Source organism: Mytilus californianus, unplaced genomic scaffold (assembly GCF_021869535.1).
Source record: "Mytilus californianus isolate M0D057914Y unplaced genomic scaffold, xbMytCali1.0.p SCAF_10, whole genome shotgun sequence".
NCBI classification, from domain to species: domain Eukaryota; kingdom Metazoa; phylum Mollusca; class Bivalvia; order Mytilida; family Mytilidae; genus Mytilus; species Mytilus californianus.
This window is the reverse complement of record NW_026262582.1, coordinates 39784713-39799182: the sequence shown is the minus strand read 5'-3', so window position 1 is coordinate 39799182 and position 14470 is coordinate 39784713. Positions and strand designations below refer to the sequence as shown.

Here is a 14470-nt window from a genome sequence, read left to right as displayed (position 1 = left end):
CGAGAAACAAGAAACAATACAAGTTAAATGTATACAATTTTGAAGAAAAAGTAAAACAGAATGATTGAGGTAAACAGTTTAGAATTAACAGTTGCAAATTAAAGAACGTTTGTTTATTGCTGTTTTATACTTATCATAAAATTTGGTCCAAGGTCCTAAGTAAATCAAATGAGCCTTAAATACAATAATTCTATTTCAGTACAAGGTCAAGGCATTGTATAGCATGCTAAGGTCTTATCTATCTAAATGCAATCAATCTTTTACATTCTAATTAAATATATTAACAAAAAAGAAGATATAAAACCATCAATGTAACGTACAGATTTATTCTAGACAAAACTTTGCTTATTCAACTAAAAATTACCATAAACTACATGACTGAGGAAACAAAGGTGTTTTTCTCCGACTCAGGTACTGAGGTCAGAGGTCAAGAAAATAACCCGGTACCATAAATCAACTAAGTGTTAGAGAAGTCTTAATATTGCGTAGTGGATAATAGATTCATTTATTGTGCATGAACATACACAAACATTTATTCTACAAGAGTCTGACATAACACGAAAATGGTTCCATAAGACAATGTGCCCCTACTAGCACCATCGCATTTCCATGTTAAGTGAACCATGATAAAAGGGTCAAAACCTAAGTTGGGATATATTTTATGACGCTCACATCATAATGAACCTGTGTACTTATTTTCAAATTTATGTGACAACAGCTTCATGATAAAACTACTTCAACCAAATATTTTAACCTACTAGACTAACCAAATGCTTTAACCTTAACTAGACTACTAAACAGACTGACAGACAGACCCACAGACTGGAAAACATAATTTACCAATTAATCGAAACTTGTTGAAGATTGATTTAAATTTTATTGAACAATTGAGGAATTCTGGCTTACACGAGAGAACGGAAGTTTGTAACTGCCAAAGGTCATTCTTTAGAAAACAATTGATCTGAATTGTAATAGTAGGGAAGGAGCTGGCCCAACAGCTTGGGAGGGCGTGTAAGCCCTATTTTACTCATCAATTGTTCAATAAAAATCTAATCAATTCTCAACAAGTTTCGATTAAGTTGGAAATTTTATTGAAGAATAGATGACTAAGTTGCTTCCACTAGACTTTAGAGTTCTACATTTGAGATCATTCATAACAGGATATCTGCAATGCAGGCAATATTTTTGATAATAATAATAAAAATTCTGGTAATGTACTATTCTATTATTTCAAACCATAGTTACATTTGTAAAGAATTGATTGGTCGAAATCTAATTATGACGTCAAATTTTCTTGGTTTCTTCTGAATTTCCTATTGTGACGTCATGAAAAAAGGCAACCATGCCTGATGATGTCACATAAAAAGAACACAACTTTTTGCAAATCTTTCAAAAGGAAGGATAAACTTTGTTCTAAAAATCATTATAGAAACAAATTCCACCACTATTACTCGCGTATTACAATATTTCTCCACTCTCAACAGTTTAATTTCAATTATTTAAAAAGGTCGGCAAGCCTTGCACTTTAAACATTAAAATTTAACTGTCTGGTATGGAGAAATATCGTAACACACTTGATGCAGTGGTGGAATCTATATATTATTATTTGTTTTTCAATAGCAGCTATCACTTAAAGTTTTTGTCTGAATAGGTGTCAACACAGTCGCCTGAAGATTTCATAATTATAGCGAAAAAATGGTGGAAATAAAATATATATAATACTACTAAAAATATTTTATTTCCACCATTTTTTCGCTATAATTATGAAATCTTCAGGCGACTGTGGTTTCAAATAAAATTTATAAAACATTTGTGCTGAGCTCCAACAAGGTGTTTTCAGTATACTCATCTTTAATCAGAAAATTAAAAAGTTTATCAATAGTGCATACTGTGGATTCATTACCAATTTTCGTGGATTCAGTGGACACAGGTAAACAACTAACTTACATGTCCAATGAAGTCAAGTTTTCAATAGGCTTTTATAGAGACTTTGGAAAACCCAGGAATTCAAATACAGGTATACTAGAAAATGCAATTTTTCCTCAATTAGCAAAAATTTGTATGATGAAAATAAATTAATCCACAGTACATTAGTTCATATAATTTAACAACTAGACATGAAAAATTTTGCAAAACAGAAGCAAATCCTGCAACGAAACAGTGACTGTGTCAATGTGAGCCAGACTAAAGTTTCTTTCTTTTTTTATACCAATGAATTCACTTTGTTAATGTATTGTTTCAAATTGAGTGGATAGTTGTCTCATTGGCAATCATACCACATCTCCTTATTCTTATACTGCAGATTATGCAAAAGTAAAAAAGATATAGATATAGGAAGATGTGGTATGAGTGCCAATGAGACAACTCTCCATCCAAGTCACAATTTGTAAAAGTAAACCATTATAGGTCAAAGTATGGCCTTCAACACGGAGCATTGGCTCACACCAAACAGCAAGCTATAAATGGCCCCAAAAAATTACTAGTGTAAAACCATTCAAACGGAAAAACCAACGGTCTAATCTATATAAAAACGAGAAACGAGAAACATGTATGAACTACATAAACAGACGACAACTACTGTATTCAGATTCCTGACTTAGGACAGGTGCAAACATTTGCAGTAGGATTAACCGTTTTAATGGTACCAAACCTTCTCCCTTTTCTGAAACAATAGTATAACATCACAATATAGAAAAACACACTATAAAATATCAATTGGAAGGCTTAACTCAATCAAAAAACGCAAATTAACAGACAATGAACGAATAAATTTGACCTGTGACACCTGAATGCAAATACACAGTTAATAAAAAATTACAAGGGATAGATAATTAAAGTCAAAAGTAAATAAACAGGTTTAAACAAAGTTAAAGTATGATATCACTGTGACATATATTCATAATATATAAAAGTCTGCAAGGAATCGTTTTAATTGTAAAGAATATATAATCTACAGGTCAAGCTATGAATTAGCAACAAAATTATATCTTAGTCAACTTTAATTATTTTTTGTCCCAATGTCGTGAATGTATGGTCTAGGTCAGTGCACTTTCTTTTATCTAAAAGAAAATAAATTTACATATTTGCTTACTTGAAAAGACTTATCTCAAAACGAGTCCTATGAAAACTTTCGATTCTTAACAAAACAAACATACACTATGTTCAAGTAGATATGAATAGGTCTACATAAAAAGTTGAGAGTACAAAGATAAAAGAATGTACTTGCAAAATTAATATTTACTATTAAAATCAAAAGTATTCCTGACTATTTTTTCTAACTGCAACATTTGAAAAGGTTAAATCCTATAGGATTGAGAAAGTTTCAAAATAAAAAATCCAATATATATCTAATCTGTTTTTATCATTTTTTTTTTCAAATACACAATTAAAATAAACTACTTAATAAACAGAAAACATATTTCATAATTTTGTCTATTTCCTTCACATCAAATATTGACTAAATTTCGGAACTGTAATAAAAGATGAGTAAAAATGATTTCTTACCAAAGGTATTCTGTTTAATTCCTTCCATACCTGACTTCATCATTCTACCAGAAGATATTTTTACCTGTCCAGGTAAGACCTAATCAATCACATCAAAGTTTAATCAGGTCTTGATACTTTGATGGATTGGGTTAGTATTGGGAATCTGATCAACGATTGTCAGATTATTATTAATACGATATATGGGATAGCTTTTTAACAAGGAAAACACTTGGAGTCCTAAGGGATATATGCATTTTGATGTAATGTATAGAATTTGTCACTGCATACTGTCATATTGGGTTGAATGAATGGGGAATCTAATCAACTATTGTCAGATTATCCTTAATTCAAATTTGTTTTTTTTTCAATTTCACACAATATATGGGATAGCTTTTTAACAAGGAAAACACTAGAGGTCATAGGGGATATGCATACTGACACAATTTACAGCATTTATATATAATGGTCATTCCATACTTTCATATTGAGTATGTATTGGGAATCTCATCAATGACTATCAGATTTTTATAAATTATCAAATATGATATATGAGATAGCTTATTAACAAGGAAAACACTAGAAGCCCTAGGGATATGAATTCTGACAATATAGCTTTATAATATAAGGAACACACTATAGAATTCCTATATATATGGGATATGCATTTTGACGCAATTTCAACAATTGTCATATTGTTATAAATGGATTATATATATAGAAATTAAAGCTTTTAAACAATGAAAACTTCAGGAGTCATCAGTAAAATACATTCTGGATGTATATATAGCTTTTTAAGAAGAAAAACACTAGAAGCGCAACAGAATATGCATTTTGATGTAATATATGGACTTGTAATGCAAAACATTAATGTATTCCAAAGTGATGTGTGTCCTAATCCAGGAATCTGATGTTCAGTAGTTGTCGCTTGTTGATGTGGTTCATAAGTGTTTCTCGTTTTTTATATAGATTAGACCCTTGGTTTTCCCATTTGAATGGTTTTACACTAGTAATTTTTGGGGCCCTTTACAGCTAAGACTGTACTTAGACCTATAATGGTTTACTTTCATAAATTTTGACGGATGGAGAGTTGTCTCATTGGCACTCATACCACATCTTCTTATATCTACACCTTACAATCACATTTACACCAAATATAGTTGACGTATTGCTTATAGTATACAAGAAACAGTTGACCAATAAACCATGAAAATGAGGTCAAGGTCAGATGAACCCTGTCAGACAGACATGTACACCTTACAATCATTCCATGCTTTTAATATAGTTGACCCATTGCATATAGTATCTAAGAAACAAACTTAACCAGGAAAACTTAACATTGAGCAATGAACCATAAAAATGAGGTCAAGGTCAAATAAAACCTGCCAGACTGACATACACATCGTAAAATATTTCTATACACCAAATATAGTTGAACTATTGCATACAGTATTAGAATAAACAGGTGCGCCATGAGCGCATGATATGCCCGTCGTCTTGTGTGTAAATTTTTATGCAATAAGCATAAATAGTTTCTGACATATGGCGTGACATGCGAAAACCCCCTTTTTTTTTACAAAAAACTCAATATCTCTAAAATAAAATTTTGAATCAAAACCAAAAAGTATACAGATCTTTAGATTAATATAACTAAGAAGTGTGTAAAATTTTAAGCAATAATCACAAATTGTTTTTGAGATACGGCGCGACATGTGAAAACCCCCCCTTTTAAAAAAAACAAAATCAGTATCTCAAAAATAAAATTTTGAATCAAAACCAAAAAGTATACAGATCTTTAGATTAATATTAATATAACTAAGAAGTGTGTAAAATTTTTTAGCAATAATCATAAATCGTTTTTGAGATACGGCGCGACATGTGAAAAACCCCTCCCCCTTTTTTTACAAAATACTCAATAACTCAAAAATAAAATTTTGAATCATTACCAAAAAGTATACAGATCTTAAGGTTAATATAACTAAGAAGTGTGTAAAGTTTTAAGCAATAATCATAAAATGTTTTTGAGATACGGCGCGACATGTGAAAAACCCCTCCCCCTTTTTTAACAAAATACTCAATATCTCTGAAATAAAATTTTGAATCATCACCAAAAAGTATACAGATCTTACGATTAGTATAACTAAGAAATGTGTAAAGTTTTAAGCAATAATCATAAATTGTTTTTGAGATACGGCGCGACATGTGAAATAAACTGCTTCGCTGAGCGCAGCTAGATACACCCGCAGAGGTCCAACCCTGAACAGTTGGGGCAAAAAAGGACACAATATTCAAGCTTGATTCAGGTCTGAATTTGGATTGTAATTAAATATTTGACATATTATAGGTTTCTGAATAAATGTAGTTAAAGAACTTGAAATTGGTTATATGAATTGAATTTATATTCAATTAAAGATTTCTTGCTGTTGTGCAATACTTAGTAAATCTGTTGTCAGACCAAAAACAAATAAAGTTCAATTAATTCTCATGTCATATTAGAAATTTATGAAAATAAAAAGGGAGCTTACATCAATAGATATAAACAATTCACCAAAGTTTCATGAGAATTGGTGACAGCATTTTTGAGTTATTGTCCGAAAACAGAAAAATCCCCCTTTTTTTAATAAATAAAACCCCATAACTCAGAAATATAAAATGAAAAATTTATAAAATTCTAAAGGGAGCTTACATCAATACATACAAACAATTCACAAAAAGTTTCATAAGAATTGCTGAAAGCATTTTTAGAGTTTTTGTCCGAAAACTGGAAAATCCCCCCTTTTTTTATGAATAAAACTCTGTAACTTGAAAACGTAAAATCTAAAATTTATAAAAATCGAAAGGGAGCTCATGTCAATAGATATAAACAATTCACCACAATTTCTTGCAAGTTGGTGAAAGCATTCTTGACTTATTGTCCGAAAACTGGAAAATCCCCCTTTTTTTAATGAATAAAACCCCATAACTCAGAAACGTAAAATCTAAATTTTATAAGAAACGAAAGGGAGCTCACGTCAATAGATATAAACAATTCACTAAAGTTTTATGCAAATTGGTTAAAGCATTTTTGAGTTAATGTCTGACATGTTGACGACGGACAGACGGACGGACAGACGGACGGAGGTATACCATAATACGTCCCGTAAACGGGCTTATAAAAAAACACACACCTGTTTTAGTTACTAAGTCCCGTAACTCAAAAAGTTTTAATCTTATTTTCACCAAAAAGTATACAGATCGTTTGACCATCATAAGAAACAACTATGTTAAGTTTCATGAAATTTGGATAAGTCATTCTCAAGTTATGGTGCGACATGTTTACGCCGGACAGACAGACGGACGGACGCCGGACATTTGTATAACATAATACGTCCCGTCAAAAATTTGACAGGCATATAAAAACAGACCAAAACACAATAAAATGCTCCGCTGGGTGCAGCTTGATACGACCGCAGAGGTCGAACCCTGAACAGCTGGGGCAAGTATTGACACAACATTCAAGCTTGATACAGCACTGAATTTGGATTGTGATTAAATATTTGACACAGCATAGGTTTCTGACACAGAATGAATGTGGTCTAAGAACTTAAAATTTTTTAATTTACCTATTCAAACCATATCATTATTATTTGCTTTTATATATAAATCAGAAATAACCAATTTAAAATGGAAAATTTTAAAGAAAAAAAATATCCCTCCCCAAAATTTGTTGAACCCCCTTATGATTCATCACCCCCAAACTCAATCCCAGCCTTCCCTTTGTGGTATGGTACCTTGCAGTACAATTTCAGAGAGATCCATACACTTGAACACAAGTTATTGTCTGGAAACTAGAAAAATGTTTGTTTTTAGGCCCCTTTTAGGCCCCAAATTCCTAAACGTTTAAGGCAATTATCTCCAAACTCAATTCCAGCTTTCCCTTTGTGATATGGAACCTTGTAGTACAATTTCAGAGAGATCCATACAATTACACACAAGTTATTGTCCTGAAACTAAAAAGATTGTATAAAAATGCTTGTTTTTTGCCCCTTTTATGGCCCCTAATTCCTTAAATTTTGAGGCAATTACCCCCAAAATCAATCCCAGCCTTCCCTTTGTGGTATGGTACCTTGCAGTACAATTTCAGAGAGATCCATACAATCGAACACAAGTTATTGTCTGGAAACGAAAAAAATGCTTATTTTTGGCCCCTTATTCCAAAACGTTTTGGGCAATTACCCCTAAACTCAATTCTAGCTTTCCCTTTGTGATATGGAACCTTGTAGTACAATTTCATAAAGATCAATACACTTACACACAAGTTATTGTCATAAAACTAGAAAAATGCTTGTTTTTTGCCCCTTTTTGGCCCCTAATTCCTAAAATTTTGAGGCAATTACCCCCAAACTCAATCCTAGCCTTCCCTTTGTGGTATGGTACATTTGTACCTTGCAGTACAATTTCAGAGATATCCATACCATGGAACACAAGTTATTGTCTGGAAACTAGAAAAATGCTTATTTTTGGCCCCTTTTTGGCCCCTTATTCCTAATCGTTTTGGGCAATTACCCCCAAACTCAATTCCAGCTTTCCCTTTGTGATATGGAACCTTGTAGTACAATTTCATAAAGATCAATACACTCACACACAAGTTATTGTCATAGAACTAGAAAAATGCTTGTTTTTGGCCCCTAATTCCCAAAATTTCGAAGCAATTACCCCCAAAATCAATCCCAGTATTCCTTTTGTGATATGGAACCTTGTGGTACAATGTCAGAGAGATCCATACACTAACACACAAGTTATGTCTGGAAGTTACAAAAATGCTTATTTTTGGCCCCTTTTTGACCCCTAATTCCTTAACAGTTGGTACTATAACCCCCAAAATCAATCCCAACCTTTCTTTTGTGGTATTGAACCTTATGGTAAAATTTCACAGAGATCAATTCACTTAAACTAAAGTAAGAGTGCAATAAACTGCTTCGCTGAGCGCAGCTGGATACGCCCGCAGAGGTCCAACCCTGAACAGTTGGGGCAAAAATGGACACAATATTCAAACTTGATACAGGTCTGAATTTGGATTGTAATTAAATATTTGACATATTACAGGTTTCTGAATAAATGTAGTCAAAGAACTTGAAATTGGTTATATGAATTGAATTTATATTCAATTAAAGATTTCTTGCTGTTGTGCAATACACTGTGCTGTTGCGCAATACTTAGTAAATCTGTTGTCAGACTATAAACAAATAAAGTTCAATTAATTCTCAATGTCATATAAGAAAATTATGAAAATCAAAAGGAGCTTACATCAATAAATATAAACAATTCACCAAAGTTTCATGAGAATTGCTAACAGCATTTTTGAGTTATTGTCAGAAAACTGGAAAATCCCCCTTTTTTAATGAATAAAACCCCATAACTCAGAAATGTAAAATGTAAAATTTATAAAATTCTAAAGGGAGCTTACATCAATAGATATAAACAATTCACCAAAGTTTCATAAGAACTGCTGAAAGCATTTTTGAGTATTTGTCCGAAAACTGGAAAATCCCCCTTTTTTTTAATAAAACCCTGTAACTCGGAAACGTAAAATCTAAAATTTATAAAAATCAAAAGGGAGCTCATGTCAATAGATATAAACAATTCACCACAATTTCTTGCAAGTTGGTGAAAGTATTCTTGAGTTATTGTCCGAAAATTGGAAAATCCCCCTTTTTTTAATGAATAAAACCCCATAACTCTGAAACATAAAATCTAAAATTTATAAAAAACGAAAGGGAGCTCACGTCAATAGATATAAACAATTCACCAAAGTTTTATGCAAATTGGTTAAAGCATTTTTGAGTTAATGTCCGACATGTTGACGACGGACGGACAGACGGACGGACGGACAGAGGTATACCATAATACGTCCCGTAAACGGGCGTATAAAAACTAATGTGTCTTCGGACGACTACGACGACGACGAAGACGAGGCCGACGACGCCAATGTCATACCAATATACGACCGCAAAATTTTTTTGCAGTCGTATAAAAACTTAACTTTAATCACTGAATAATGAAAATGAGGCCAAGGTCAGATGACACCTGTCTGAGTTGGACATGTACACATTACAATCATCCCATATACCAAATAAGGTAGACATTATTATTATTATTGCTTATAGTGTCTGAGATATGGACTTGACCACGAAAACTTAACCTTATTCACTGATCCATGAAACGAGGTCGAGATGAAAACTGTCTGACAGGCATGATAACCTTGCAAGGTACGCACATACCAAATATAGTTATCCTATTACTCATAATAAGAGAGAAATTAACATTACAAAAAAACATAACTTTTTTCAAGTAGTCACTGAACCATGAAAATAAGGTCAAGGAGAAAGGACATATGACAGACGGAAACTTCATATCATAAGGCATCTATAAACAAAGTATGAAGCATCCAGGTCTTCTACCTTTTGAAATATTAAGCTTTTAAGTAGTTAGCTAACGCTGCCGCCGTCTCACTGTCCCTATGTCTCGCTTTCTGAGACAGGACAAAAGTCCCAGGCTCGACAATAAAACTGGTTATGTGTTGTTTTTCTGCATATTTTCCTAGATGTACCTTTTCACTAGAAATTTACCTTTTTAAAATTTCCCATATCAAAATTGAATAAGCAATTTAACATTTGGCTACAGCTTTCTTTTGAGAAAAAAAATCTTTTTGCAAGAATCACATAAGACATCCTGGGTAAAACACTAAGCCTTCAACAATAGACTTACATTCTTTATATACATTTTGTTATTCAAGTTAAAGGGTGATTCAAAAGACACAATAGGACACACATCACTTTGGAATTTGGTTTTTAATTTCATTATTTTCTAAACAAAGGTTATTTCTTGGTAAGTCTCCTAAAATGTGTGAATAATCGCTTTTCTACTTTTCAAAATTATTGAATGTCCATGACATTAATCTGAATAACAGCAAATATCAATTCGTGTTTCAAATTATAATAACAATTGTAAATTGTTAAAAAAGTAAATATCAACCAGATGTATACATCATTGTACATTGCAAATTAAGAATCAAATCTAAATGCTTTAACAAAAGATGGCCATTTTAATCAAATAAAATTTCTATATAAGAAAAGGATATATTTATAACTTCATTTCAATATTACGCCAAATTAACTTAAGGTCAATCTTAACATGAAAACTCACTCAGATCTAATAAAATACTGCCTAAGTATCTGAGAAACTTTCAGTGTTTTGTATAGATTATGAAATCTAATAAAGTATAAACCAAAATTCATATAAAATGTGAGAAATATAGTTGATGTTTTACACAGGAAACAAATATAGTAAAATCTATATAAACTGAAATGAATGAGTCCTTTGAGGAAGAGGTGTTCCCGCATGTTCTCTCTAAACAGAAATGGATTAAGAGTCCATGTTTTGGTTTGGGAAACCCCAAAAATTACACAGATAAAAAATTAAAATACATGTACAAGTAGCAGCAAAGTCACAACATCCTGATTCTGTAGAAAAAACTGTGAAAGAATGGTTGCATTTTTCCAAGCTGTTTTCAAATAGTTGCAGATAAACAGAGTGTGTCACATGGGCGACAAAGGTACCAGTCTACAGAAATGACCCTTATGTGTCACCCAAGCTGGACGCTGACAAGCAACACAAAAACCTCCAGGATGAAGAGTTAAAAATGTTCATATTAGACAGGTGTTTATTAATACAGGTTTACTTACTGACAAATGTATAATAATTTGTATAAACCTAATTCAAGAGTTTAGTATACTTTTTTTTTAGTTTACATATTAGGTTCAGTTAAGTCATGTTTTAAGTTACTAGCTTAGTTTATCCTGTGTTATTGATTTCTGTATGTTCTTTAAGACTCAATAAAACCATCATAATATGTCAATTTTGAAATCTGGGAGTATCTATCTATTAATAATAATTAGACTATTTAACTGTGTATATTTTGTACACAAGAGTTGCTTCCCCTATCAAATGTAAAGATATAACATTTGGCTGAACAAAATGAACTTAGTCAAACTTGTATATAAAGATCTCCATCAGCTGGGCCCAGAGAAAGTTGACCTCATAAAAGAAGTGACCTTTGAATTGAGGTTCAAAATTAATAGGTATTACTACAGAGGGGCAAGGTGAGGGATTTTGCTAAATAGGAATTAACTTTACAGCACATTTTGACTGTATTCTGAGTTAGCTTAGAAATTTTCCTCTTTTTCTATTTCAAATAATGAGCAGACAATTGACAAACACAACTTTTCCATTTGTTTTTTTGAGATTTTGTCTAACACTTGTGAAGTGTTCTGGAATCATTTACTGGCATTTTCAACTTCTACTTGATGATGGTTATCAGGTTTTTCCATGAAAATACTGCAAATGATCACACACCATTTGAACTTACTGGAGTAGACTTTTTCAAGAAGTAACAAAAAGGTTTTTTTTCTGAATTCCTATGGTGAAAAAGGGTGTGTAGACAATGTACCAGTATGGATTATACAAGGCCTGTAACAGTACAATTACAAATGTTCATAATTTGTTTAACATACATGTACAATATGTATTTTGAAAGTATGGCCACTGATATAGCTTAATAACTTTTGCTTTTGAATGTTTTCTATTTTCACAAAAATACTAACCTTGACTGTAACTTTTATTGGAAAGATAGACCTTGACAATGATGAATAATTATTAAATGCTACGAAATGGGTTTATCATACATTTTCACATTTAAACTGTATACCAAAAACACAGATACAAATTCTAATCTATCATAATTTTTGCATCTCTTTTTTTCTTCCTTGTTATATAAATAGAAATAATAGTAAAAAGAAAACAAAACTTCTTGGAAGGTCTGGTAAAGAGAATGTTCAGTATTTAAACCTCATTGTATTACACAGGTCTATTTTTATCCTTTGAAATGAGGAGTGCCACAGTGTTTATAAACATGGATATCCCAAAATACAACTACAAAGAGCCTTTGTTGCTCACCTTGATTTATGTGCATCTACAACAACCATTTTCCAACATAGTAAACTATAATATAATGCATGACTAAAATCTTTATTGGTGATATTGGTGATAATAATTTCTGTTTACAGTTTCTCTATATCTACAACGGTTTTTATATAACCCAAGACATAAAAAGGGTAAAAATCGTCATTTTAGGGCAATACAATTGTATCTTCTATTTCCAGTATACTGACAAATTCGTCCATTTTACTTTTTTGTAGATCTTGTCTTGTTGATTATTATCAGCTGTTTTTTTTTTTTTACTTTTTCCATAACTTCACATATTCATGATATATGGGTAAAATCATCATCAAAGGGCAATAACTCTTATGAAGAGTCAACTGATAATTTTGGATAATTTTATCTATTTGTAGATCTTATTTTATCCATCATTTGTTGCTGTTTACATATGTACAGTATTTTTTTATCTGCTATAAATTGCAGTTTTACCAAAAATGTAAAAAGTGGTAAACACGGGCAATTGCGATATGACAAATTTGAAAGTCTTATCCCTAGCCCTGCTGATCATATTCGCTATTTTGAAGTTTTCTATCTGTTATAATTTTAAAGATAATAGAAAAAAATTACAAAAAAGGGGTAATTATCTTTGTTTAAGGGCAATAACTTTTGTAAGGAGTTGTCAAATAATTTCAGCCATGTAAATTATTTGTAGATTTTGTCTTGCTAATCTTATTAGCCATTTTAAGTTTCTTTCTATCTATTATAATTTTTTCCAGATACATGTAATAGTCAAAACAAAACAAAAATGGTAAAAATTGGCATTCATGGGCAATAACTCCCATAAGAAGTTGTCTGACAATTTGGGTTGAAGTAACCAGTTTGTAGATCATGACAAGGCAGGGTGTTTGCCTTGTCAGATTTTCTTTATCTACATTGTATTACAGCCATTAAAATGAAAGACAATACCGGTACTTCCATTTTACTCCTTTGTTCTATTTTTAGCCTTGTCCGCCATGCTGATATGCCTACACTACAGGTTCATTGGACACAACTACAATCCTGCATGACCATAATCATTGTTACAACAACCACGCATGACCATAATCATTGTAACAACAACCATGCATGGCCATAATCATTGTAACAACAACCACGCATGGCCATAAACATTGTAACAACAAACATGCATGGCCTTAGTCATTGTAACAACAATCCTGCATGGCCATAATCATTGTAACAACAACCACACCTGGCCATAACCATTGTAACAACAACCACGCATGGCCATAAACATTGTAACAACAACCATGCATGGCCATAAACATTGTAACAACAACCAACCATGGCCATAATCATTGTAACAACAACCATGCATGGCCATAATCATTGTAACAACAACCACGCATGGCCATAAACATTGTAACAACAACCAACCATGGCCATAATCATTGTAACAACAACCATGCATGGCCATAATCATTGTAACAACAACCACACCTGGCCATAAACATTGTAACAACAACCACGCATGGCCATAAACATTGTAACAACAACCATGCATAGCCATAAACATTGTAACAACAACCACGCATGGCCATAATCATTGTAACAACAACCATGCATGGCCATAATTATTGTAACAACAACAATGCATGGCCATAAACATTGTAACAACAACCACACATGGCCATAAACATTGTAACAATAACCACGCATGGCCATAATCATTGTAACAACAACCATGCATGGCCATAATCATTGTAACAACAACCACGCATGGCCATAAACATTGTAACAACAACCAACCATGGCCATAATCATTGTAACAACAACCATGCATGGCCATAATCATTGTAACAACAACCACACCTGGCTATAAACATTGTAACAACAACCACGCATGGCCATAAACATTGTAACAACAACCATGCATAGCCATAAACATTGTAACAACAACCACGCATGGCCATAATCATTGTAACAACAACCATGCATGGCCATAATCATTGTA

The 14470-nt window shown here is 32.2% G+C and overlaps 1 protein-coding gene across 1 annotated transcript in view; it reads right to left on the bottom strand.

The window, feature by feature from the left end:
* Nucleotides 1-14470, bottom strand: part of LOC127718102 (myosin-IIIb-like) — a 157738-nt gene that overhangs the window by 137111 nt on the left and 6157 nt on the right. The window lies entirely within an intron of this gene.